We start from the raw sequence: 23,815 nt of genomic DNA on the forward strand, positions 1-23,815 counted from the left end.
CTCTTCTGGATGGCAAATTGCAGGACGCACTTGGTACTACACAAACAGCACAACTTGGCACTGGTGCCACCTTGGGTCTGGTCACCATCCTGCGTATCGAGCATTTTAAGGAGCCAGCCGGCCACTCCAAGCCATATTCCCCCCAAAAAAAACCACGGCCCTTTTCCCTGGCAAACAAAACTCAGCTGCCCCGCTTCTGGATGGCAGATTGCAGGAGCCACTTTGCACCATCAAACCAGCCCGACTTGGCACTGGTGCCACCTCTGGTCTGGGAACCATCCTGCGTATCGTGGATTATAAGGAGCCAGCTGGCCACTCCCAGCCACAGGCCACCAAAAAAAATCAACGGCACTTTTCCCTGGAAAACAAAACTCGCCAGCCAACATTTGATGGCAGATTGCAGGAGCCGCTTGATACTATCAAATCAGCCCAACTTGGCACTGGTGCCACCATGGGTCTGGTAACCATCCTGCCTATCGTAGCATTTCAGGAGCCAGCCGGTCACTCCCAGCCATAGGCCCCCAGACACAAACCTCGGCCCGTTTCCCTTGCAAGCAAAAGTAAGCTGCCCCGCTTCTGGATGGCAGATTGCAGGACGCACGTGGTACTATCAAACCAGCCCGACTTGGAACTGGTGCCACCTCTGGTCTGGGAACCATCCTGCGTATCGTGGATTCTAAGGAGCCAGCCGGCCACTCCCAGCCACAGTCCACCAAACACAAACAACGGCACTTTTCCCTGGAAAACAAAACTCGCCTGCCAACTTTTTCATGGCAGATTGCAGGAGCCACTTTGCACCATCAAACTAGCCCGACATGGCACTGGTGCCACCATGGTCTGGGAACCATCCTGCGTATCGTGGATTCTAATTAGCCAGCCGGCCACTCCCAGCCATAGGCCCCCAAACACAAACAACGGCGCTTTCCCCTGGAAAACAAAACTCGCCTGCCAACATTTTGATGGCAGATTGCAGGAGCCGCTTGATACTATCAAATCAGCCCAACTTGGCACTGGTTCCACCATGGGTCTGGTAACCATCGTGCCCATCGTAGCTTTTCAGGAGCCAGCCAGTCACTCCCAGCCATAGGCCCCCAGACAAAAACCTCGGCCCGTTTCCCTTGCAAACAAAAGTAAGCTGCCCCGCTTCTGGATGGCAGATTGCAGGAGCCACTTGGTACTATCAAACAAGCCCGACTTGGAACTGGTGCCACCTCTGGTCTGGGAACCATCCTGCGTATCGTGGATTCTAAGGAGCCAGCCGGCCACTCCCAGCCACAGGCCACCAAAAAAAATCAACGGCACTTTTCCCTGGAAAACAAAACTCGCCTGCCAACTTTTTGATGGCAGATTGCAGGAGCCGCTTGATACTATCAAATCAGCCCAACTTGGCACTGGTGCCACCATGGGTCTGGTAACCATCCTGCCTATCGTAGCTTTTCAGGAGCCAGCCAGTCACTCCCAGCCATAGGCCCCCAGACACAAACCTTGGCCCGTTTCCCTGGCAAACAAAAGTAAGCTGCCCCGCTTCTGGATGGCAGATTGCAGGAGCCACTTGGTACTATCAAACAAGCCCGACTTGGAACTGGTGCCACCTCTGGTCTGGGAACCATCCTGCGTATCGTGGATTCTAAGGAGCCAGCCGGCCACTCCCAGCCACAGTCCACCAAACACAAACAACGGCACTTTTCCCTGGAAAACAAAACTCGCCTGCAAACTTTTTGATGGCAGATTGCAGGAGCCACTTTTCACCATCAAACTAGCCCGACTTGGCACTGGTGCCACCTCTGGTCTGGGAACCATCCTGCCTATCGTAGCTTTTCAGGAGCCAGCCGGTCACTCCCAGCCATAGGCCCCCAGACACAAACCTCGGCCCGTTTCCCTGGCAAACAAAATTAAGCTGCCCCGCTTCTGGATGGCAGATTGCAGGAGCTATTTAGTACTATCAAACCAGCCCGACTTGGCACTGGTGCCACCTTGGCTCTGGGAACCATCTTGCCTATTGTGGATTTTCAGGGTTCAGCCGGCCACTCTCAGCCATATGCCCTCAAACACAAACCACGGCCCTTTTCTCTGGCAAACAAAACTCAACTGCCCCTCTTCTGGATGGCAAATTGCAGGACGCACTTGGTACTACAAAAACAGCACAACTTGGCACTGGTGCCACCTTGGGTCTGGTCACCATCCTGCGTATCGAGCATTTTAAGGAGCCAGCCGGCCACTCCCAGCCATATGCCCCCCAAAAAATCCACGGCCCTTTTCTCTGGCAAACAAAACTCAGCTGCCCCGCTTCTGTATGGCAGATTGCAGGAGCCACTTTGCACCATCAAACCAGCCCGACTTGGCACTGGTGCCACCTCTGGTCTGGGAACCATCCTGCGTATCGTGGATTATAAGGAGCCAGCTGGCCACTCCCAGCCACAGCCCCCAAACACAAACAACGGCGCTTTTCCCTGGAAAACAAAACTGGCCTGCCAACTTTTTAATGGCAGATTGCAGGAGCCACTTTGCACCATCAAACTAGCCCGACTTGGCACTGGTACCACCTCTGGTCTGGGAACCATCCTGCGTATCGTGGATTCTAATTAGCCAGCCGGCCACTCCCAGCCACAGGCCCCCAAACACAAACAACGGCGCTTTTCCCTGGAAAACAAAATTTGCCTGCCAACATTTTGATGGCAGATTGCAGGAGCCACTTTGCACCATCAAACCAGCCCGACTTGGCACTGGTGCCACCTCTTGTCTGGGAACCATCCTGCGTATCGTGGATTCTAAGGAGCCAGCCGGCCACTCCCAGCCACAGGCCCCCAAACACAAACAACGGCGCTTTTCCCTGGAAAACAAAACTCGCCTGCAAACTTTTTGATGGCAGATTGCAGGAGCCACTTGGTACTATCAAACCAGCCCAACTTGGCACTGGTGCCACCATGGGTCTGGTCACCATCCTGCCTATCGTAGCTTTTCAGGAGCCAGCCGGACAGTCCCAGCCATAGGCCCCCAGAAAAAACCTCGGCCCGTTTCCCTGGCAAACAAAAGTAAGCTACCCCGCTTCTGGATGGCAGATTGCAGGAGCCACTTTGCACCATCAAACTAGCCCGACTTGGCAGTGGTGCCACCTCTGGTCTGGGAACCATCCTGCGTATCGTGGATTCTAAGGAGCCAGCCGGCCACTCCCAGCCACAGTCCACCAAACACAAACAACGGCGCTTTTCCCTGGAAAACAAAACTCGCCTGCCAAATTTTTGATGGCAGATTGCAGGAGCCGCTTGGTACTATCAAATCAGCCCAACTTGGCACTGGTGCCCCCATGAGTCTGGTAACCATCCTGCCTATCGTAGCTTTTCAGGAGCCAGCCGGTCACTCCCAGCCATAGGCCCCCAGACACAAACCACGGCCCGTTTCCCTGGCAAACAAAAGTAAGCTGCCCCGTTTCTGGATGGCAGATTGCAGGAGCCACTTGGTACTATCAAACCAGCCCGACTTGGAACTGGTGCCACCTCTGGTCTGGGAACCATGCTGCGTATCGTGGATTCTAAGGAGCCAGCCGGCCACTCCCAGCCATAAGCCACCAAAAAAAATCAACGGCACTTTTCCCTGGAAAACAAAACTCGCCTGCCAACTTTTTGATGGCAGATTGCAGGAGCCGCTTGATAGTATCAAACCAGCCCAACTTGGCACTGGTGCCACCATGGGTCTGGTAACCATCGTGCCTATCGTAGCTTTTCAGGAGCCAGCCAGTCACTCCCAGCCATAGGCCCCCAGACACAAACCTCGGCCCGTTTCCCTGGCAAACAAAAGTAAGCTGCCCCGCTTCTGGATGGCAGATTGCAGGAGCCACTTGGTACTATCAAACAAGCCCGACTTGGAACTGGTGCCACCTCTGGTCTGGGAACCATCCTGCGTATCGTGGATTCTAAGGAGCCAACCGGCCACTCCCAGCCACAGGCCACCAAACAAAATCAACGGCACTTTTCCTTGGAAAACAAAACTCGCCTGCCAACTTTTTCATGGCAGATTGCAGGAGCCACTTTTCACCATCAAACTAGCCCGACTTGGCACTGGTGCCACCTCTGGTCTGGGAACCATCCTGCGTATCGTGGATTCTAAGGAGCCAGCCGGCCACTCCCAGCCACAGGCCACCAAAAAAAATCAACGGCACTTTTCCCTGGAAAACAAAACTCGCCTGCCAACTTTTTGATGGCAGATTGCAGGAGCCGCTTGATACTATCAAATCAGCCCAACTTGGCACTGGTGCCACCATGGGTCTGGTAACCATCCTGCCTATCGTAGCTTTTCAGGAGCCAGCCGGTCACTCCCAGCCATAGGCCCCCAGACACAAACCTTGGCCCGTTTCCCTGGCAAACAAAAGTAAGCTGCCCCGCTTCTGGATGGCAGATTGCAGGAGCCACTTGGTACTATCAAACAAGCCCGACTTGGAACTGGTGCCACCTCTGGTCTGGGAACCATCCTGCGTATCGTGGATTCTAAGGAGCCAGCCGGCCACTCCCAGCCACAGTCCACCAAACACAAACAACGGCACTTTTCCCTGGAAAACAAAACTCGCCTGCAAACTTTTTCATGGCAGATTGCAGGAGCCACTTTTCACCATCAAACTAGCCCGACTTGGCACTGGTGCCACCTCTGGTCTGGGAACCATCCTGCCTATCGTAGCTTTTCAGGAGCCAGCCGGTCACTCCCAGCCATAGGCCCCCAGACACAAACCTCGGCCCGTTTCCCTGGCAAACAAAATTAAGCTGCCCCGCTTCTGGATGGCAGATTGCAGGAGCTATTTAGTACTATCAAACCAGCCCGACTTGGCACTGGTGCCACCTTGGCTCTGGGAACCATCTTGCCTATTGTGGATTTTCAGGGTTCAGCCGGCCACTCTCAGCCATATGCCCTCAAACACAAACCACAGCCCTTTTCTCTGGCAAACAAAACTCAACTGCCCCTCTTCTGGATGGCAAATTGTAGGACACACTTGGTACTACAAAAACAGCACAACTTGGCACTGGTGCCACCTTGGGTCTGGTCACCATCCTGCGTATCGAGCATTTTAAGGAGCCAGCCGGCCACTCCCAGCCATATGCCCCAAAAAAAAAACCATGGCCCTTTTCTCTGGCAAACAAAACTCAGCTGCCCCGCTTCTGGATGGCAGATTGCAGGAGCCACTTTGCACCATCAAACCAGCCCGACTTGGCACTGGTGCCACCTCTGGTCTGGGAACCATCCTGCGTATCGTGGATTATAAGGAGCCAGCTGGCCACTCCCAGCCACAGCCCCCAAATACAAACAACGGCGCTTTTCCCTGGAAAACAAAACTGGCGTGCCAACTTTTTAATGGCAGATTGCAGGAGCCACTTTGCACCATCAAACTAGCCCGACTTGGCACTGGTGCCACCTCTGGTCTGGGAACCATCCTGCGTATCGTGGATTCTAATTAGCCAGCCGGCCACTCCCAGCCACAGGCCCCCAAACACAAACAACGGCGCTTTTCCCTGGAAAACAAAATTTGCCTGCCAACATTTTGATGGCAGATTGCAGGAGCCACTTTGCACCATCAAACCAGCCCGACTTGGCACTGGTGCCACCTCTTGTCTGGGAACCATCCTGCGTATCGTGGATTCTAAGGAGCCAGCTGGCCACTCCCAGCCACAGCCCCCAAATAAAATCAACGGCGCTTTTACCTGGAAAACAAAACTGGCCTGCCAACTTTTTAATGGCAGATTGCAGGAGCCACTTTGCACCATCAAACTAGCCCGACTTGGCACTGGTACCACCTCTGGTCTGGGAACCATCCTGCGTATCGTGGATTCTAATTAGCCAGCCGGCCACTCCCAGCCACAGGCCCCCAAACACAAACAACGGCGCTTTTCCCTGGAAAACAAAATTTGCCTGCCAACATTTTGATGGCAGATTGCAGGAGCCACTTTGCACCATCAAACCAGCCCGACTTGGCACTGGTGCCACCTCTTGTCTGGGAACCATCCTGCGTATCGTGGATTCTAAGGAGCCAGCCGGCCACTCCCAGCCACAGGCCCCCAAACACAAACAACGGCGCTTTTCCCTGGAAAACAAAACTCGCCTGCAAACTTTTTGATGGCAGATTGCAGGATCCACTTGGTACTATCAAACCAGCCCAACTTGGCACTGGTGCCACCATGGGTCTGGTCACCATCCTGCCTATCGTAGCTTTTCAGGAGGCAGCCGGACAGTCCCAGCCATAGGCCCCCAGTAAAAACCTCGGCCCGTTTCCCTGGCAAACAAAAGTAAGCTACCCCGCTTCTGGATGGCAGATTGCAGGAGCCACTTTGCACCATCAAACTAGCCCGACTTGGCAGTGGTGCCACCTCTGGTCTGGGAACCATCCTGCGTATCGTGGATTCTAAGGAGCCAGCCGGCCACTCCCAGCCACAGTCCACCAAACACAAACAACGGCGCTTTTCCCTGGGAAACAAAACTCGCCTGCCAAATTTTTGATGACAGATTGCAGGAGCCGCTTGGTACTATCAAATCAGCCCAACTTGGCACTGGTGCCCCCATGAGTCTGGTAACCATCCTGCCTATCGTAGCTTTTCAGGAGCCAGCCGGTCACTCCCAGCCATAGGCCCCCAGACACAAACCACGGCCCGTTTCCCTGGCAAACCAAAGTAAGCTGCCCCGTTTCTGGATGGCAGATTGCAGGAGCCACTTGGTACTATCAAACCAGCCCGACTTGGAACTGGTGCCACCTCTGGTCTGGGAACCATGCTGCGTATCGTGGATTCTAAGGAGCCAGCCGGCCACTCCCAGCCACAGGCCACCAAAAAAAATCAACGGCACTCTTCCCTGGAAAACAAAACTCGCCTGCCAACTTTTTGATGGCAGATTGCAGGAGCCGCTTGATAGTATCAAACCAGCCCAACTTGGCACTGGTGCCACCATGGGTCTGGTCACCATCCTGCCTATCGTAGCTTTTCAGGAGGCAGCCGGACAGTCCCAGCCATAGGCCCCCAGAAAAAACCTCGGCCCGTTTCCCTGGCAAACAAAAGTAAGCTACCCCGCTTCTGGATGGCAGATTGCAGGAGCCACTTTGCACCATCAAACTAGCCCGACTTGGCAGTGGTGCCACCTCTGGTCTGGGAACCATCCTGCGTATCGTGGATTCTAAGGAGCCAGCCGGCCACTCCCAGCCACAGTCCACCAAACACAAACAACGGCGCTGTTCCCTGGAAAACAAAACTCGCCTGCCAAATTTTTGATGGCAGATTGCAGGAGCCGCTTGGTACTATCAAATCAGCCCAACTTGGCACTGGTGCCCCCATGAGTCTGGTAACCATCCTGCCTATCGTAGCTTTTCAGGAGCCAGCCGGTCACTCCCAGCCATAGGCCCCCAGACACAAACCACGGCCCGTTTCCCTGGCAAACAAAAGTAAGCTGCCCCGTTTCTGGATGGCAGATTGCAGGAGCCACTTGGTACTATCAAACCAGCCCGACTTGGAACTGGTGCCACCTCTGGTCTGGGAACCATCCTGCGTATCGTGGATTCTAAGGAGCCAGCCGGCCACTCCCAGCCATAAGCCACCAAAAAAAATCAACGGCACTTTTCCCTGGAAAACAAAACTCGCCTGCAAACTTTTTGATGGCAGATTGCAGGAGCCGCTTGATAGTATCAAACCAGCCCAACTTGGCACTGGTGCCACCATGGGTCTGGTAACCATCCTGCCTATCGTAGCTTTTCAGGAGCCAGCCAGTCACTCCCAGCCATAGGCCCCCAGACACAAACCTCGGCCCGTTTCCCTGGCAAACAAAAGTAAGCTGCCCCGCTTCTGGATGGCAGATTGCAGGAGCCACTTGGTACTATCAAACAAGCCCAACTTGGAACTGGTGCCACCTCTGGTCTGGGAACCATCCTGCGTATCGTGGATTCTAAGGAGCCAGCCGGCCACTCCCAGCCACAGGCCACCAAACAAAATCAACGGCACTTTTCCTTGGAAAACAAAACTCGCCTGCCAACTTTTTGATGGCAGATTGCAGGAGCCGCTTTTCACCATCAAACTAGCCCGACTTGGCACTGGTGCCACCTCTGGTCTGGGAACCATCCTGCGTATCGTGGATTCTAAGGAGCCAGCCGGCCACTCCCAGCCACAGACCACCAAAAAAAATCAACGGCACTTTTCCCTGGAAAACAAAACTCGCCTGCCAACTTTTTGATGGCAGATTGCAGGAGCCGCTTGATACTATCAAATCAGCCCAACTTGGCACTGGTGCCACCATGGGTCTGGTAACCATCCTGCCTATCGTAGCTTTTCAGGAGCCAGCCGGTCACTCCCAGCCATAGGCCCCCAGACACAAACCTTGGCCCGTTTCCCTGGCAAACAAAAGTAAGCTGCCCCGCTTCTGGATGGCAGATTGCAGGAGCCACTTGGTACTATCAAACAAGCCCGACTTGGAACTGGTGCCACCTCTGGTCTGGGAACCATCCTGCGTATCGTGGATTCTAAGGAGCCAGCCGGCCACTCCCAGCCACAGTCCACCAAACACAAACAACGGCACTTTTCCCTGGAAAACAAAACTCGCCTGCAAACTTTTTCATGGCAGATTGCAGGAGCCACTTTTCACCATCAAACTAGCCCGACTTGGCACTGGTGCCACCTCTGGTCTGGGAACCATCCTGCCTATCGTAGCTTTTCAGGAGCCAGCCGGTCACTCCCAGCCATAGGCCCCCAGACACAAACCTCGGCCCGTTTCCCTGGCAAACAAAATTAAGCTGCCCCGCTTCTGGATGGCAGATTGCAGGAGCTATTTAGTACTATCAAACCAGCCCGACTTGGCACTGGTGCCACCTTGGCTCTGGGAACCATCTTGCCTATTGTGGATTTTCAGGGTTCAGCCGGCCACTCTCAGCCATATGCCCTCAAACACAAACCACAGCCCTTTTCTCTGGCAAACAAAACTCAACTGCCCCTCTTCTGGATGGCAAATTGTAGGACACACTTGGTACTACAAAAACAGCACAACTTGGCACTGGTGCCACCTTGGGTCTGGTCACCATCCTGCGTATCGAGCATTTTAAGGAGCCAGCCGGCCACTCCCAGCCATATGCCCCCAAAAAAAAACCACGGCCCTTTTCTCTGGCAAACAAAACTCAGCTGCCCCGCTTCTGGATGGCAGATTGCAGGAGCCACTTTGCACCATCAAACCAGCCCGACTTGGCACTGGTGCCACCTCTGGTCTGGGAACCATCCTGCGTATCGTGGATTATAAGGAGCCAGCTGGCCACTCCCAGCCACAGCCCCCAAATACAAACAACGGCGCTTTTCCCTGGAAAACAAAACTGGCCTGCCAACTTTTTAATGGCAGATTGCAGGAGCCACTTTGCACCATCAAACTAGCCCGACTTGGCACTGGTGCCACCTCTGGTCTGGGAACCATCCTGCGTATCGTGGATTCTAATTAGCCAGCCGGCCACTCCCAGCCACAGGCCCCCAAACACAAACAACGGCGCTTTTCCCTGGAAAACAAAATTTGCCTGCCAACATTTTGATGGCAGATTGCAGGAGCCACTTTGCACCATCAAACCAGCCCGACTTGGCACTGGTGCCACCTCTTGTCTGGGAACCATCCTGCGTATCGTGGATTCTAAGGAGCCAGCTGGCCACTCCCAGCCACAGCCCCCAAATAAAAACAACGGCACTTTTCCCTGGAAAACAAAACTGGCCTGCCAACTTTTTAATGGCAGATTGCAGGAGCCACTTTGAACCATCAAACTAGCCCGACTTGGCACTGGTACCACCTCTGGTCTGGGAACCATCCTGCGTATCGTGGATTCTAATTAGCCAGCCGGCCACTCCCAGCCACAGGCCCCCAAACACAAACAACGGCGCTTTTCCCTGGAAAACAAAATTTGCCTGCCAACATTTTGATGGCAGATTGCAGGAGCCACTTTGCACCATCAAACCAGCCCGACTTGGCACTGGTGCCACCTCTTGTCTGGGAACCATCCTGCGTATCGTGGATTCTAAGGAGCCAGCCGGCCACTCCCAGCCACAGGCCCCCAAACACAAACAACGGCGCTTTTCCCTGGAAAACAAAACTCGCCTGCAAACTTTTTGATGGCAGATTGCAGGAGCCACTTGGTACTATCAAACCAGCCCAACTTGGCCCTGGTGCCACCATGGGTCTGGTCACCATCCTGCCTATCGTAGCTTTTCAGGAGGCAGCCGGACAGTCCCAGCCATAGGCCCCCAGAAAAAACCTCGGCCCGTTTCCCTGGCAAACAAAAGTAAGCTACCCCGCTTCTGGATGGCAGATTGCAGGAGCCACTTTGCACCATCAAACTAGCCCGACTTGGCAGTGGTGCCACCTCTGGTCTGGGAACCATCCTGCGTATCGTGGATTCTAAGGAGCCAGCCGGCCACTCCCAGCCACAGTCCACCAAACACAAACAACGGCGCTTTCCCCTGGAAAACAAAACTCGCCTGCCAACTTTTTGATGGCAGATTGCAGGAGCCGCTTGATACTATCAAATCAGCCCAACGTGGCACTGGTGCCACCATGAGTCTGGTAACCATCCAGCCTATCGTAGCTTTTCAGGAGCCAGCCAGTCACTCCCAGCCTTAGGCCCCCAGACAAAACCCTCGGCCCGTTTCCCTTGCAAACAAAAGTAAGCTGCCCCGCTTCTGGATGGCAGATTGCAGGAGCCACTTGGTACTATCAAACAAGCCCAACTTGGAACTGGTGCCACCTCTGGTCTGGGAACCATCCTGCGTATCGTGGATTCTAAGGAGCCAGCCGGCCACTCCCAGCCACAGGCCACCAAAAAAAATCAACGGCACTTTTCCCTGGAAAACAAAACTTGCCTGCCAACTTTTTGATGGCAGATTGCAGGAGCCGCTTGATACTATCAAATCAGCCCAACTTGGCACTGGTGCCACCATGGGTCTGGTAACCATCCTGCCTATCGTAGCTTTTCAGGAGCCAGCCGGTCACTCCCAGCCATAGGCCCCCAGACACAAACCTCGGCCCGTTTCCCTGGCAAACAAAAGTAAGCTGCCCCGCTTCTGGATGGCAGATTGCAGGAGCCACTTTGCACCATCAAACCAGCCCGACTTGGCACTGGTGCCACCTCTGGTCTGGGAAACATCCTGCGTATCGTGGATTCTATGGAGCCAGCCGGCCACTCCCAGCCACATTCCACCAAACACAAACAACGGCACTTTTCCCTGGAAAACAAAACTCGCCTGCAAACTTTTTCATGGCAGATTGCAGGAGCCACTTTTCACCATCAAACTAGCCCGACTTGGCACTGGTGCCACCTCTGGTCTGGGAACCATCCTGCCTATCGTAGCTTTTCAGGAGCCAGCCGGTCACTCCCAGCCATAGGCCCCCAGACACAAACCTCGGCCCGTTTCCCTGGCAAACAAAATTAAGCTGCCCCGCTTCTGGATGGCAGATTGCAGGAGCTATTTAGTACTATCAAACCAGCCCGACTTGGCTCTGGTGCCACCTTGGCTCTGGGAACCATCTTGCCTATTGTGGATTTTCAGGGTTCAGCCGGCCACTCTCAGGCATATGCCCTCAAACACAAACCACAGCCCTTTTCTCTGGCAAACAAAACTCAACTGCCCCTCTTCTGGATGGCAAATTGCAGGACGCACTTGGTACTACAAAAACAGCACAACTTGGCACTGGTGCCACCTTGGGTCTGGTCACCATCCTGGGTATCGAGCATTTTAAGGAGCCAGCCGGCCACTCCCAGCCATATGCCCCCCAAAAAAAACCACGGCCCTTTTCTCTGGCAAACAAAACTCAGCTGCCCCGCTTCTGGATGGCAGATTGCAGGAGCCACTTTGCACCATCAAACCAGCCCGACTTGGCACTGGTGCCACCTCTGGTCTGGGAACCATCCTGCGTATCGTGGATTATAAGGAGCCAGCTGGCCACTCTCAGCCACAGCCCCCAAATACAAACAACGGCGCTTTTCCCTGGAAAACAAAACTGGCCTGCCAACTTTTTAATGGCAGATTGCAGGAGCCACTTTGCACCATCAAACTAGCCCGACTTGGCACTGGTGCCACCTCTGGTCTGGTAACCATCCTGCGTATCGTGGATTCTAATTAGCCAGCCGGCTACTCCCAGCCACAGGCCCCCAAACACAAACAACGGCACTTTTCCCTGGAAAACAAAATTCGCCTGCCAACATTTTGATGGCAGATTGCAGGAGCCACTTTGCACCATCAAACCAGCCCGACTTGGCACTGGTGCCACCTCTGGTCTGGGAACCATCCTGCGTATCGTGGATTCTAAGGAGCCAGCCGGCCACTCCCAGCCACAGGCCCCCAAACACAAACAACGGCGCTTTTCCCTGGAAAACAAAACTCGCCTGCCAACTTTTTGATGGCAGATTGCAGGAACCACTTGGTACTATCAAACCAGCCCAACTTGGCACTGGTGCCACCATGGGTCTGGTCACCATCCTGCCTATCGTAGCTTTTCAGGAGCCAGCCGGACAGTCCCACGCATAGGCCCCCAGACACAAACCTCGGCCCGTTTCCCTGGCAAACAAAAGTATGCTACCCCGCTTCTGGATGGCAGATTGCAGGAGCCACTTTGCACCATCAAACTAGCCCGACTTGGAACTGGTGCCACCTCTGGTCTGGGAACCATCCTGCGTATCGTGGATTATAAGGAGCCAGCTGGCCACTCCCAGCCACAGGCCACCAAAAAAAATCAACGGCACTTTTCCCTGGAAAACAAAACTCGACTGCCAAATTTTTCATGGCAGATTGCAGGAGCCGCTTGATACTATCAAATCAGCCCAACTTGGCACTGGTGCCACCATGGGTCTGGTAACCATCCTGCCTATCGTAGCTTTTCAGGAGCCAGCCGGTCACTCCCAGCCATAGGCCCCCAGACAGAAACCTCGGCCCTTTTCCCTGGCAAACAAAAGTAAGCTGCCCCGCTTCTGGATGGCAGATTGCAGGAGCCACTTTGTGGTATCAAACCAGCCCAACTTGGAACTGGTGCCACCTCTGGTCTGGGAACCATCCTGCGTATCGTGGATTCTAAGGAGCCAGCCGGCCACTCCCAGCCACAGTCCACCAAACACAAACAACGGCACTTTTCCCTGGAAAACAAAACTCGCCTGCCAACTTTTTCATGGCAGATTGCAAGAGCCACTTTGCACCATCAAACTAGCCCGACTTGGCACTGGTGCCACCATGGTCTGGGAACCATCCTGCGTATCGTGGATTCTAATTACCCAGCCGGCCACTCCCAGCCATAGGCCCCCAAACACAAACAACGGCGCTTTCCCCTGGAAAACAAAACTCGCCTGCCAACTTTTTGATGGTAGATTGCAGGAGCTGCTTGGTACTATCAAATCAGCCCAACGTGGCACTGGTGCCACCATGAGTCTGGTAACCATCCTGCCTATCGTAGCTTTTCAGGAGCCAGCCAGTCACTCCCAGCCATAGGCCCCCAGACAAAAACCTCGGCCCGTTCCCCTTGCAAACAAAAGTAAGCTGCCCCGCTTCTGGATGGCAGATTGCAGGGGCCACTTGTTACTATCAAACAAGCCCGACTTGGAACTGGTGCCACCTCTGGTCTGGGAACCATCCTGCGTATCGTGGATTCTAAGGAGCCAGCCGGCCACTCCCAGCCACAGGCCACCAAAAAAAATCAACGGCACGTTTCCCTGGAAAACAAAACTCGCCTGCCAACTTTTTGATGGCAGATTGCAGGAGCCGCTTGATACTATCAAATCAGCCCAACTTGGCACTGGTGCCACCATGGGTCTGGTAACCATCCTGCCTATCGTAGCTTTTCAGGAGCCAGCCGGTCACTCCCAGCCATAGGCCCCCAGACACAAACCTTGGCCCGTTTCCCTGGCAAACAAAAGTAAGCTGTCCCGCTTCTGGATGGCAGATTGCAGGAGCCACTTGGTACTATCAAACCAGCCCGACTTGGAACTGGTGCCACCTCTGGTCTGGGAACCATGCTGCGTATCGTGGATTCTAAGGAGCCAGCCGGCCACTCCCAGCCACAGTCCACCAAACACAAACAACGGCGCTTTTCCCTGGAAAACAAAACTCGCCTGCCAACTTTTTGATGGCAGATTGCAGGAACCACTTGGTACTATCAAACCAGCCCAACTTGGCACTGGTGCCACCATGGGTCTGGTCACCATCCTGCCTATCGTAGCTTTTCAGGAGCCAGCCGGTCACTCCCAGCCATAGGCCCCCAGACACAAACCTCGGCCCGTTTCCCTGGCAAACAAAAGTAAGCTGCCCCGTTTTTGGATGGCAGATTGCAGGAGCCACTTGGTACTATCAAACCAGCCCGACTTGGAACTGGTGCCACCTCTGGTCTGGGAACCATGCTGCGTATCGTGGATTCTAAGGAGCCAGCCGGCCACTCCCAGCCACAGTCCACCAAACACAAACAACGGCACTTTTCCCTGGAAAACAAAACTCGCCTGCCAACTTTTTCATGGCAGATTGCAGGAGCCACTTTGCACCATCAAACTAGCCCGACTTGGCACTGGTGCCACCATGGTCTGGGAACCATCCTGCGTATCGTGGATTCTAATTAGCCAGCCGGCCACTCCCAGCCATAGGCCCCCAAACACAAACAACGGTGCTTTCCCCTGGAAAACAAAACTCGCCTGCCAACTTTTTGATGGCAGATTGCAGGAGCCGCTTGGTAGTATCAAATCAGCCCAACGTGGCACTGGTGCCACCATGAGTCTGGTAACCATCCAGCCTATCGTAGCTTTTCAGGAGCCAGCCAGTCACTCCCAGCCATAGGCCCCCAGACAAAATCCTCGGCCCGTTTCCCTTGCAAACAAAAGTAAGCTGCCCCGCTTCTGGATGGCAGATTGCAGGAGCCACTTTGCACCATCAAACCAGCCCGACTTGGCACTGGTGCCACCTCTGGTCTGGGAACCATCCTGCGTATCGTGGATTCTAAGGAGCCAGCCGGCCACTCCCAGCCACAGTCCACCAAACACAAGCAACGGCACTTTTCCCTGGAAAGCAAAACTCGCCTGCAAACTTTTTCATGGCAGATTGCAGGAGCCACTTTTCACCATCAAACTAGCCCGACTTGGCACTGGTGCCACCTCTGGTCTGGTAACCATCCTGCCTATCGTAGCTTTTCAGGAGCCAGCCGGTCACTCCCAGCCATAGGCCCCCAGACACAAACCTCGGCCCGTTTCCCTGGCAAAAAAAATTAAGCTGCCCCGCTTCTGGATGGCAGATTGCAGGAGCTATTTAGTACTATCAAACCAGCCCGACTTGGCACTGGTGCCACCTTGGCTCTGGGAACCATCTTGCCTATTGTGGATTTTCAGGGTTCAGCCGGCCACTCTCAGCCATATGCCCTCAAACACAAACCACGGCCCTTTTCTCTGGCAAACAAAACTCAACTGCCCCTCTTCTGGATGGCAAATTGCAGGACGCACTTGGTACTACAAAAACAGCACAACTTGGCACTGGTGCCACCTTGGGTCTGGTCACCATCCTGCGTATCGGGCATTTTAAGGAGCCAGCCGGCCACTCCCAGCCATATGCCCCCAAAAAAAAACCACGGCCCTTTTCTCTGGCAAACAAAACTCAGCTGCCCCGCTTCTGGATGGCAGATTGCAGGAGCCACTTTGCACCATCAAACCAGCCCGACTTGGCACTGGTGCCACCTCTGGTCTGGGAACCATCCTGCGTATCGTGGATTATAAGGAGCCAGCTGGCCACTCCCAGCCACAGGCCCCCAAATACAAACAACGGCGCTTTTCCCTGGAAAACAAAACTCGCCTGCCAACTTTTTAATGGCAGATTGCAGGAGCCACTTTGCACCATCAAACTAGCCCGACTTGGCACTGGTGCCACCTCTGGTCTGGGAACCATCCTGCGTATCGTGGATTCTAATTAGCCAGCCGGCCACTCCCAGCCACAGGCCCCCAAACACAAACAACGGCGCTTTTCCCTGGAAAACAAAATTCGCCTGCCAACATTTTGATGGCAGATTGCAGGAGCCACTTTGCACCATCAAACCAGCCCGACTTGGCACTGGTGCCACCTCTTGTCTGGGAACCATCCTGCCTATTGTGGATTCTAAGGAGCCAGCCGGCCACTCCCAGCCACAGGCCCCCAAACACAAACAACGGCGCTTTTCCCTGGAAAACAAAACTCGCCTGCCAACTTTTTGATGGCAGATTGCAGGAACCACTTGGTACTATCAAACCAGCCCAACTTGGCACTGGTGCCACCATGGGTCTGGTCACCATCCTGCCTATCGTAGCTTTTCAGGAGCCAGCCAGACAGTCCCACCCATAGGCCCCCAGACACAAACCTCGGCCCGTTTCCCTGGCAAACAAAAGTAAGCTACCCCGCTTCTGGATGGCAGATTGCAGGAGCCACTTTGCACCATCAAACTAGCCCGACTTGGAACTGGTGCCACCTCTGGTCTGGGAACCATCCTGCGTATCGTGGATTCTAAGGAGCCAGCTGGCCACTCCCAGCCACAAGCCCCCAAACACAAACAACGGCGCTTTTCCCTGGAAAAGAAAACTCGCCTGCCAACTTTTTGATGGCAGATTGCAGGAGCCGCTTGGTACTATCAAATCAGCCCAACTTGGCACTGGTGCCACCATGAGTCTGGTAACCATCCTGCCTATCGTAGCTTTTCAGGAGCCAGCCGGTCACTCCCAGCCATAGGCCCCCAGACACAAACCTCGGCCCGTTTCCCTTGCAAACAAAAGTAAGCTGCCCCGCTTCTGGATGGCAGATTGCAGGAGCCACTTGGTACTATCAAACCAGCCCGACTTGGAACTGGTGCCACCTCTGGTCTGGGAACCATGCTGCGTATCGTGGATTCTAAGGAGCCAGCCGGCCACTCCCAGCCACAGTCCACCAAACACAAACAACGGCACTTTTCCCTGGAAAACAAAACTCGCCTGCCAACTTTTTCATGGCAGATTGCAGGAGCCACTTTGCACCATCAAACTAGCCCGACTTGGCACTGGTGCCACCATGGTCTGGGAACCATCCTGCGTATCGTGGATTATAAGGAGCCTGCTGGCCACTCCCAGCCATAGGCCGCCAAACACAAACAAGGGCGCTTTCCCCTGTAAAACAAAACTCGCCTGCCAACTTTTTGATGGCAGATTGCAGGAGCCGCTTCGTACTATCAAATCAGCCCAACGTGGCACTGGTGTCACCATGAGTCTGGTAACCATCCTGCCTATCGTAGCTTTTCAGGAGCCAGCCAGTCACTCCCAGCCATAGGCCCCCAGACAAAAACCTCGGCCCGTTTCCCATGCAAACAAAAGTAAGCTGCCCCGCTTCTGGATGGCAGATTGCAGGAGCCACTTGGTACTATCAAACAAGCCCAACTTGGAACTGGTGCCACCTCTGGTCTGGGAACCATCCTGCGTATCGTGGATTCTAAGGAGCCAGCCGGCCACTCCCAGCCACAGGCCACCGAAAAAATCAACGGCACTTTTCCCTGGAAATCAAAACTTGCCTGCCAACTTTTTGATGGCAGATTGCAGGAGCCGCTTGATACTATCAAATCAGCCCAACTTGGCACTGGTGCCACCATGGGTCTGGTAACCATCCTGCCTATCGTAGCTTTTCAGGAGCCAGCCGGTCACTCCCAGCCATAGGCCCCCAGACACAAACCTCGGCCCGTTTCCCTGGCAAACAAAAGTAAGCTGCCCCGCTTCTGGATGGCAGATTGCAGGAGCCACTTTGCTCCATCAAACCAGCCCGACTTGGCACTGGTGCCACCTCTTGTCTGGGAACCATCCTGCGTATCGTGGATTCTAAGGAGCCAGCCGGCCACTCACAGCCAAAGGCCGCCAAACAAAATCAACGGCACTTTTCCCTGGAAAACAAAACTGGCCTGCCAACTTTTTGATGGCAGATTGCAGGAGCCACTTTTCACCATCAAACTAGCCCGACTTGGCACTGGTGCCACCTCTGGTCTGGGAATCATCCTGCCTATCGTAGCTTTTCAGGAGCCAGCCGGTCACTCCCAGCCATAGGCCCCCAGACACAAACCTCGGCCCGTTTCCCTGGCAAACAAAATTAAGCTGCCCCGCTTCTGGATGGCAGATTGCAGGAGCTATTTAGTACTATCAAACCAGCCCGACTTGGAACTGGTGCCACCTTGGCTCTGGGAACCATCCTGCCTATTGTGGATTTTCAGGGGTCAGCCGGCCACTCTCAGCCATATGCCCTCAAACACAAACCACGGCCCTTTTCTCTGGCAAACAAAACTCAACTGCCCCTCTTCTGGATGGCAAATTGCAGGACGCACTTGGTACTACAAAAACAGCACAACTTGGCACTGGTGCCACCTTGGGTCTGGTCACCATCCTGCGTATCGAGCATTTTAAGGAGCCAGCCGGCCACTCCAAGACATATGCCCCCAAAAAAAAACCACGGCCATTTTCTCTGGCAAACAAAACTCAACTTCCCCGCTTCTGGATGGCAGATTGCAGGAGCCACTTTGCACCATCAAACCAGCCCGACTTGGCACTGGTGCCACCTCTGGTCTGGGAACCATCCTGCGTATCGTGGATTATAAGGAGCCAGCTGGCCACTCCCAGCCACAGGCCACCAAAAAAAATCAACGGCACTTTTCCCTGGAAAACAAAACTCGCCTGCCAACTTTTTGATGGCAGATTGCAGGAGCCGCTTGATACTATCAAATCAGCCCAACTTGGCACTGGTGCCACCATGGGTCTGGTAACCATCCTGCCTATCGTAGCTTTTCAGGAGCCAGCCGGTCACTCCCAGCCATAGGCCCCCAGACAGAAACCTAGGCCCGTTTCCCTGGCAAACAAAAGTAAGCTGCCCCGCTTCTGGATGGCAGATTGCAGGAGCCACTTGGTACTATCAAACCAGCCCGACTTGGAACTGGTGCCACCTCTGGTCTGGGAACCATCCTGCGTATCGTGGATTCTAAGGAGCCAGACGGCCACTCCCAGCCACAGTCCACCAAACACAAACAACGGCACTTTTCCCTGGAAAACAAAACTCGCCTGCCAACTTTGTCATGGCAGATTGCAGGAGCCACTTTGCACCATCAAACTAGCCCGACTTGGCACTGGTGCCACCATGGTCTGGGAACCATCCTGCGTATCGTGGATTCTAATTACCCAGCCGGCCACTCCCAGCCATAGGCCCCCAAACACAAACAACGGCGCTTTCCCCTGGAAAAGAAAACTCGCCTGCCAACATTTTGATGGCAGATTGCAGGAGCCGCTTGGTACTATCAAATCAGCCCAACGTGGCACTGGTGCCACCATGAGTCTGGTAAACATCCTGCCTATCGTAGCTTTTCAGGAGCCAGCCGGTCACTCCCAGCCATAGGCCCCCAGACACAAACCTCGGCCCGTTTCCCTTGCAAACAAAAGTAAGCTGCCCCGCTTCTGGATGGCAGATTGCAGGAGCCACTTGGTACTATCAAACAAGCCCGACTTGGAACTGGTGCCACCTCTGGTCTGGGAACCATCCTGCGTATCGTGGATTCTAAGGAGCCAGCCGGCCACTCCCAGCCACAGGCCACCAAAATAAATCAACGGCACTTTTCCCTGGAAAACAAAACTCGCCTGCCAACATTTTGATGGCAGATTGCAGGAGCCGCTTGATACTATCAAATCAGCCCAACTTGGCACTGGTGCCACCATGGGTCTGGTAACCATCCTGCCTATCGTAGCTTTTCAAGAGCCAGCCGGTCACTGCCAGCCATAGGCCCCCAGACACAAACCTCGTCCCGTTTCCCTGGCAAACAAAAGTAAGCTGCCCCGCTTCTGGATGGCAGATTGCAGGAGCCACTTGGTACTATCAAACAAGCCCAACTTGGAACTGGTGCCACCTCTGGTCTGGGAACCATCCTGCGTATCGTGGATTCTAAGGAGCCAGCCGGCCACTCCCAGCCACAGTCCACCAAACACAAACAACGGCACTTTTCCCTGGAAAACAAAACTCGCCTGCAAACTTTTTAATGGCAGATTGCAGGAGCCACTTTGCACCATCAAACTAGCCCGACTTGGCACTGGTGCCACCTCTGGTCTGGGAACCATCCTGCGTATCGTGGATTCTAATTAGCCAGCCGGACACTCCCAGCCATAGGCCCCCAAACACAACCAACGTCGCTTTTCCCTGGAAAACAAAACTCGCTTGCCAACTTTTTGATGGCAGATTGCAGGAGCCGCTTGGTACTATCAAATCAGCCCAACGTGGCACTGGTGCCACCATGAGTCTGGTAACCATCCTGCCTATCGTAGCTTTTCAGGAGCCAGCCAGTCACTCCCAGCCATAGGCCCCCAGACAGAAACCTCGGCCCGTTTCCCTGGCAAACAAAAGTAAGCTGCCCCGCTTCTGGATGGCAGATTGCAGGAGCCACTTGGTACTATCAAACAAGCCCGACTTGGAACTGGTGCCACCTCTGGTCTGGGAACCATCCTGCGTATCGTGGATTCTAAGGAGCCAGCCGGCCACTCCCAGGCACAGGCCGCCAAACAAAATCAACGGCACTTTTCCCTGGAAAACAAAACTCGCCTGCCAACTTTTTGATGGCAGATTGCAGGAGTCACTTTTCACCATCAAACTAGCCCGACTTGGCACTGGTGCCAACTCTTGTCTTGGAACCATCCTGCCTATCGTAGCTTTTCAGGAGCCAGCCGGTCACTCCCAGCCATAGGCCCCCAGACACAAACCTCGGCCCGTTTCCCTGGCAAACAAAAGTAAGCTGCCCCGCTTCTGGATGGCAGATTGCAGGAGCTATTTAGTACTATCAAACCAGCCCGACTTGGAACTGGTGCCACCTTGGCTCTGGGAACCATCCTGCCTATTGTGGATTTTCAGGGGTCAGCCGGCCACTCTCAGCCATATGCCCTCAAACACAAACCACGGCCCTTTTCTCTGGCAAACAAAACTCAACTGCCCCTCTTCTGGATGGCAAATTGCAGGAAGCACTTGGTACTACAAAAACAGCAAAACTTGGCACTGGTGCCACCTTGGGTCTGGTCACCATCCTGCGTATCGAGCATTTTAAGGAGCCAGCCGGCCACTCCCAGCCATAGGCCCCCAGACAGAAACCTCGGCCCTTTTCTGTGGCAAACAAAACTCAGCTGCCCCGCTTCTGGATGGCAGATTGCAGGAGCCACTTTGCAGCATCAAACTAGCCCGACTTGGCACTGGTGCCACCTCTGGTCTGGGAACCATCCTGCGTATCGTGGATTCTAATTAGCCAGCCGGCCACTCCCAGCCACAGGCCCCCAAACACAAAGAACGGCGCTTTTCCCTGGAAAACAAAATTCGCCTGCCAATATTTTGATGGCAGATTGCAGGAGCCACTTTGCACCATCAAACCAGCCCGACTTGGCACTGGTGCCACCTCTTGTCTGGGAACCATCCTGCGTATCGTTGATTCTAAGGAGCCAGCCGGCCACTCCCAGCCACAGGCCCCCAAACACAAACAACGGCGCTTTTCCCTGGAAAACAAAACTCGCCTGCCAACTTTTTGATGGCAGATTGCAGGAGCCACTTGTTATTATCAAACCAGCCCAACTTGGAACTGGTGCCACCATGGGTCTGGTCACCATCCTGCCTATCGTAGCTTTTCAGGAGCCAGCTGGACAGTCCCACCCCTAGGCCCCCAGAAAAAACCTCGGCCCGTTTCCCTGGCAAACAAAAGTAAGCTACCCCGCTTCTGGATGGCAGATTGCAGGAGCCACTTTGCACCATCAAACTAGCCCGACTTGGCACTGGTGCCACCTCTGGTCTGGGAACCATCCTGCGTATCGTGGATTCTAAGGAGCCAGCCGGCCACTCCCAGCCATAGTCCACCAAACACAAACAACGGCGCTTTTCCCTGGAAAACAAAACTCGCCTGCCAACTTTTTGATGGCAGATTGCAGGAGCCGCTTGATACTATCAAATCAGCCCAACTTGGCACTGGTGCCACCATGGGTCTGGTAACCCTCCTGCCTATCGTAGCTTTTCAGGAGCCAGCCGGTCACTCCCAGCCATAGGCCCCCAGACACAAACCACGGCCCGTTTCCCTGGCAAACAAAAGTAAGCTGCCCCGTTTCTGGATGGCAGATTGCAGGACGCACGTGGTACTATCAAACCAGCCCGACTTGGAACCGGTGCCACCTCTGGTCTGGGAACCATCCTGCGTATCGTGGATTCTAAGGAGCCAGCCGGCCACTCCCAGCCACAGTCCACCAAACACAAACAACGGCACTTTTCCCTGGAAAAAAAAACTCGCCTGCCAACTTTTTCATGGCAGATTGCAGGAGCCACTTTTCACCATCAAACTCGCCCGACATGGCACTGGTGCCACCATGGTCTGGGAACCATCCTGCGTATCGTGGATTCTAATTACCCAGCCGGCCACTCCCAGCCATAGGCCCCCAAACACAAACAACGGCGCTTTCCCCTGGAAAACAAAACTCGCCTGCCAACTTTTTGATGGCAGATTGCAGGAGCCGCTTGATACTATCAAATCAGCCCAACTTGGCACTGGTGCCACCATGGGTCTGGTAACCATCCTGCCTATCGTAGCTTTTCAGGAGCCAGCCGGTCACTCCCAGCCATAGGCCCCCAGACACAAACCTTGGCCCGTTTCCCTGGCAAACAAAAGTAAGCTGCCCTGCTTCTGGATGGCAGATTGCAGGAGCCACTTGGTACTATCAAACAAGCCCGACTTGGAACTGGTGCCACCTCTGGTCTGGGAACCATCCTGCGTATCGTGGATTCTAAGGAGCCAGCCGGCCACTCCCAGCCACAGTCCACCAAACACAAACAACGGCACTTTTCCCTGGAAAACAAAACTCGCCTGCAAACTTTTTAATGGCAGATTGCAGGAGCCACTTTTCACCATCAAACTAGCCCGACTTGGCACTGGTGCCACCTCTGGTCTGGGAACCATCCTGCCTATCGTAGCTTTTCAGGAGCCAGCCGGTCAATCCCAGCCATAGGCCCCCAGACACAAACCTCGGCCCGTTTCCCTGGCAAACAAAATTAAGCTGCCCCGCTTCTGGATGGCAGATTGCAGGAGCTATTTAGTACTATCAAACCAGCCCGACTTGGCACTGGTGCCACCTTGGCTCTGGGAACCATCTTGCCTATTGTGGATTTTCAGGGTTCAGCCGGCCACTCTCAGCCATATGCCCTCAAACACAAACCACGGCCCTTTACTCTGGCAAACAAAACTCAACTGCCCCTCTTCTGGATGGCAAATTGCAGGACGCACTTGGTACTACAAAAACAGCACAACTTGGCACTGGTGCCACCTTGGGTCTGGTCACCATCCTGCGTATCGAGCATTTTAAGGAGCCAGCCGGCCACTCCCAGCCATATGCCCCCAAAAAAAAACCACGGCCCTTTTCTCTGGCAAACAAAACTCAGCTGCCCCGCTTCTGGATGGCAGATTGCAGGAGCCACTTTGCACCATCAAACCAGCCCGACTTGGCACTGGTGCCACCTCTGGTCTGGGAACCATCCTGCGTATCGTGGATTCTAAGGAGCCAGCCAGCCACTCACAGCCACAGGCCGCCAAACAAAATCAACGGCACTTTTCCCTGGAAAACAAAACTGGCCTGCCAACTTTTTGATGGCAGATTGCAGGAGCCACTTTTCACCATCAAACTAGCCCGACTTGGAACTGGTACCACCTCTGGTCTGGGAACCATCCTGCGTATCGTGGATTCTAATTAGCCAGCCGGCCACTCCCAGCCACAGGCCCCCAAACACAAAGAACGGCGCTTTTCCCTGGAAAACAAAATTCGCCTGCCAATATTTTGATGGCAGATTGCAGGAGC

The sequence above is a fragment of the Melospiza melodia genome, chromosome 15 (genome assembly GCF_035770615.1).
Source record: "Melospiza melodia melodia isolate bMelMel2 chromosome 15, bMelMel2.pri, whole genome shotgun sequence".
Taxonomy (NCBI): Eukaryota; Metazoa; Chordata; class Aves; order Passeriformes; family Passerellidae; genus Melospiza; species Melospiza melodia.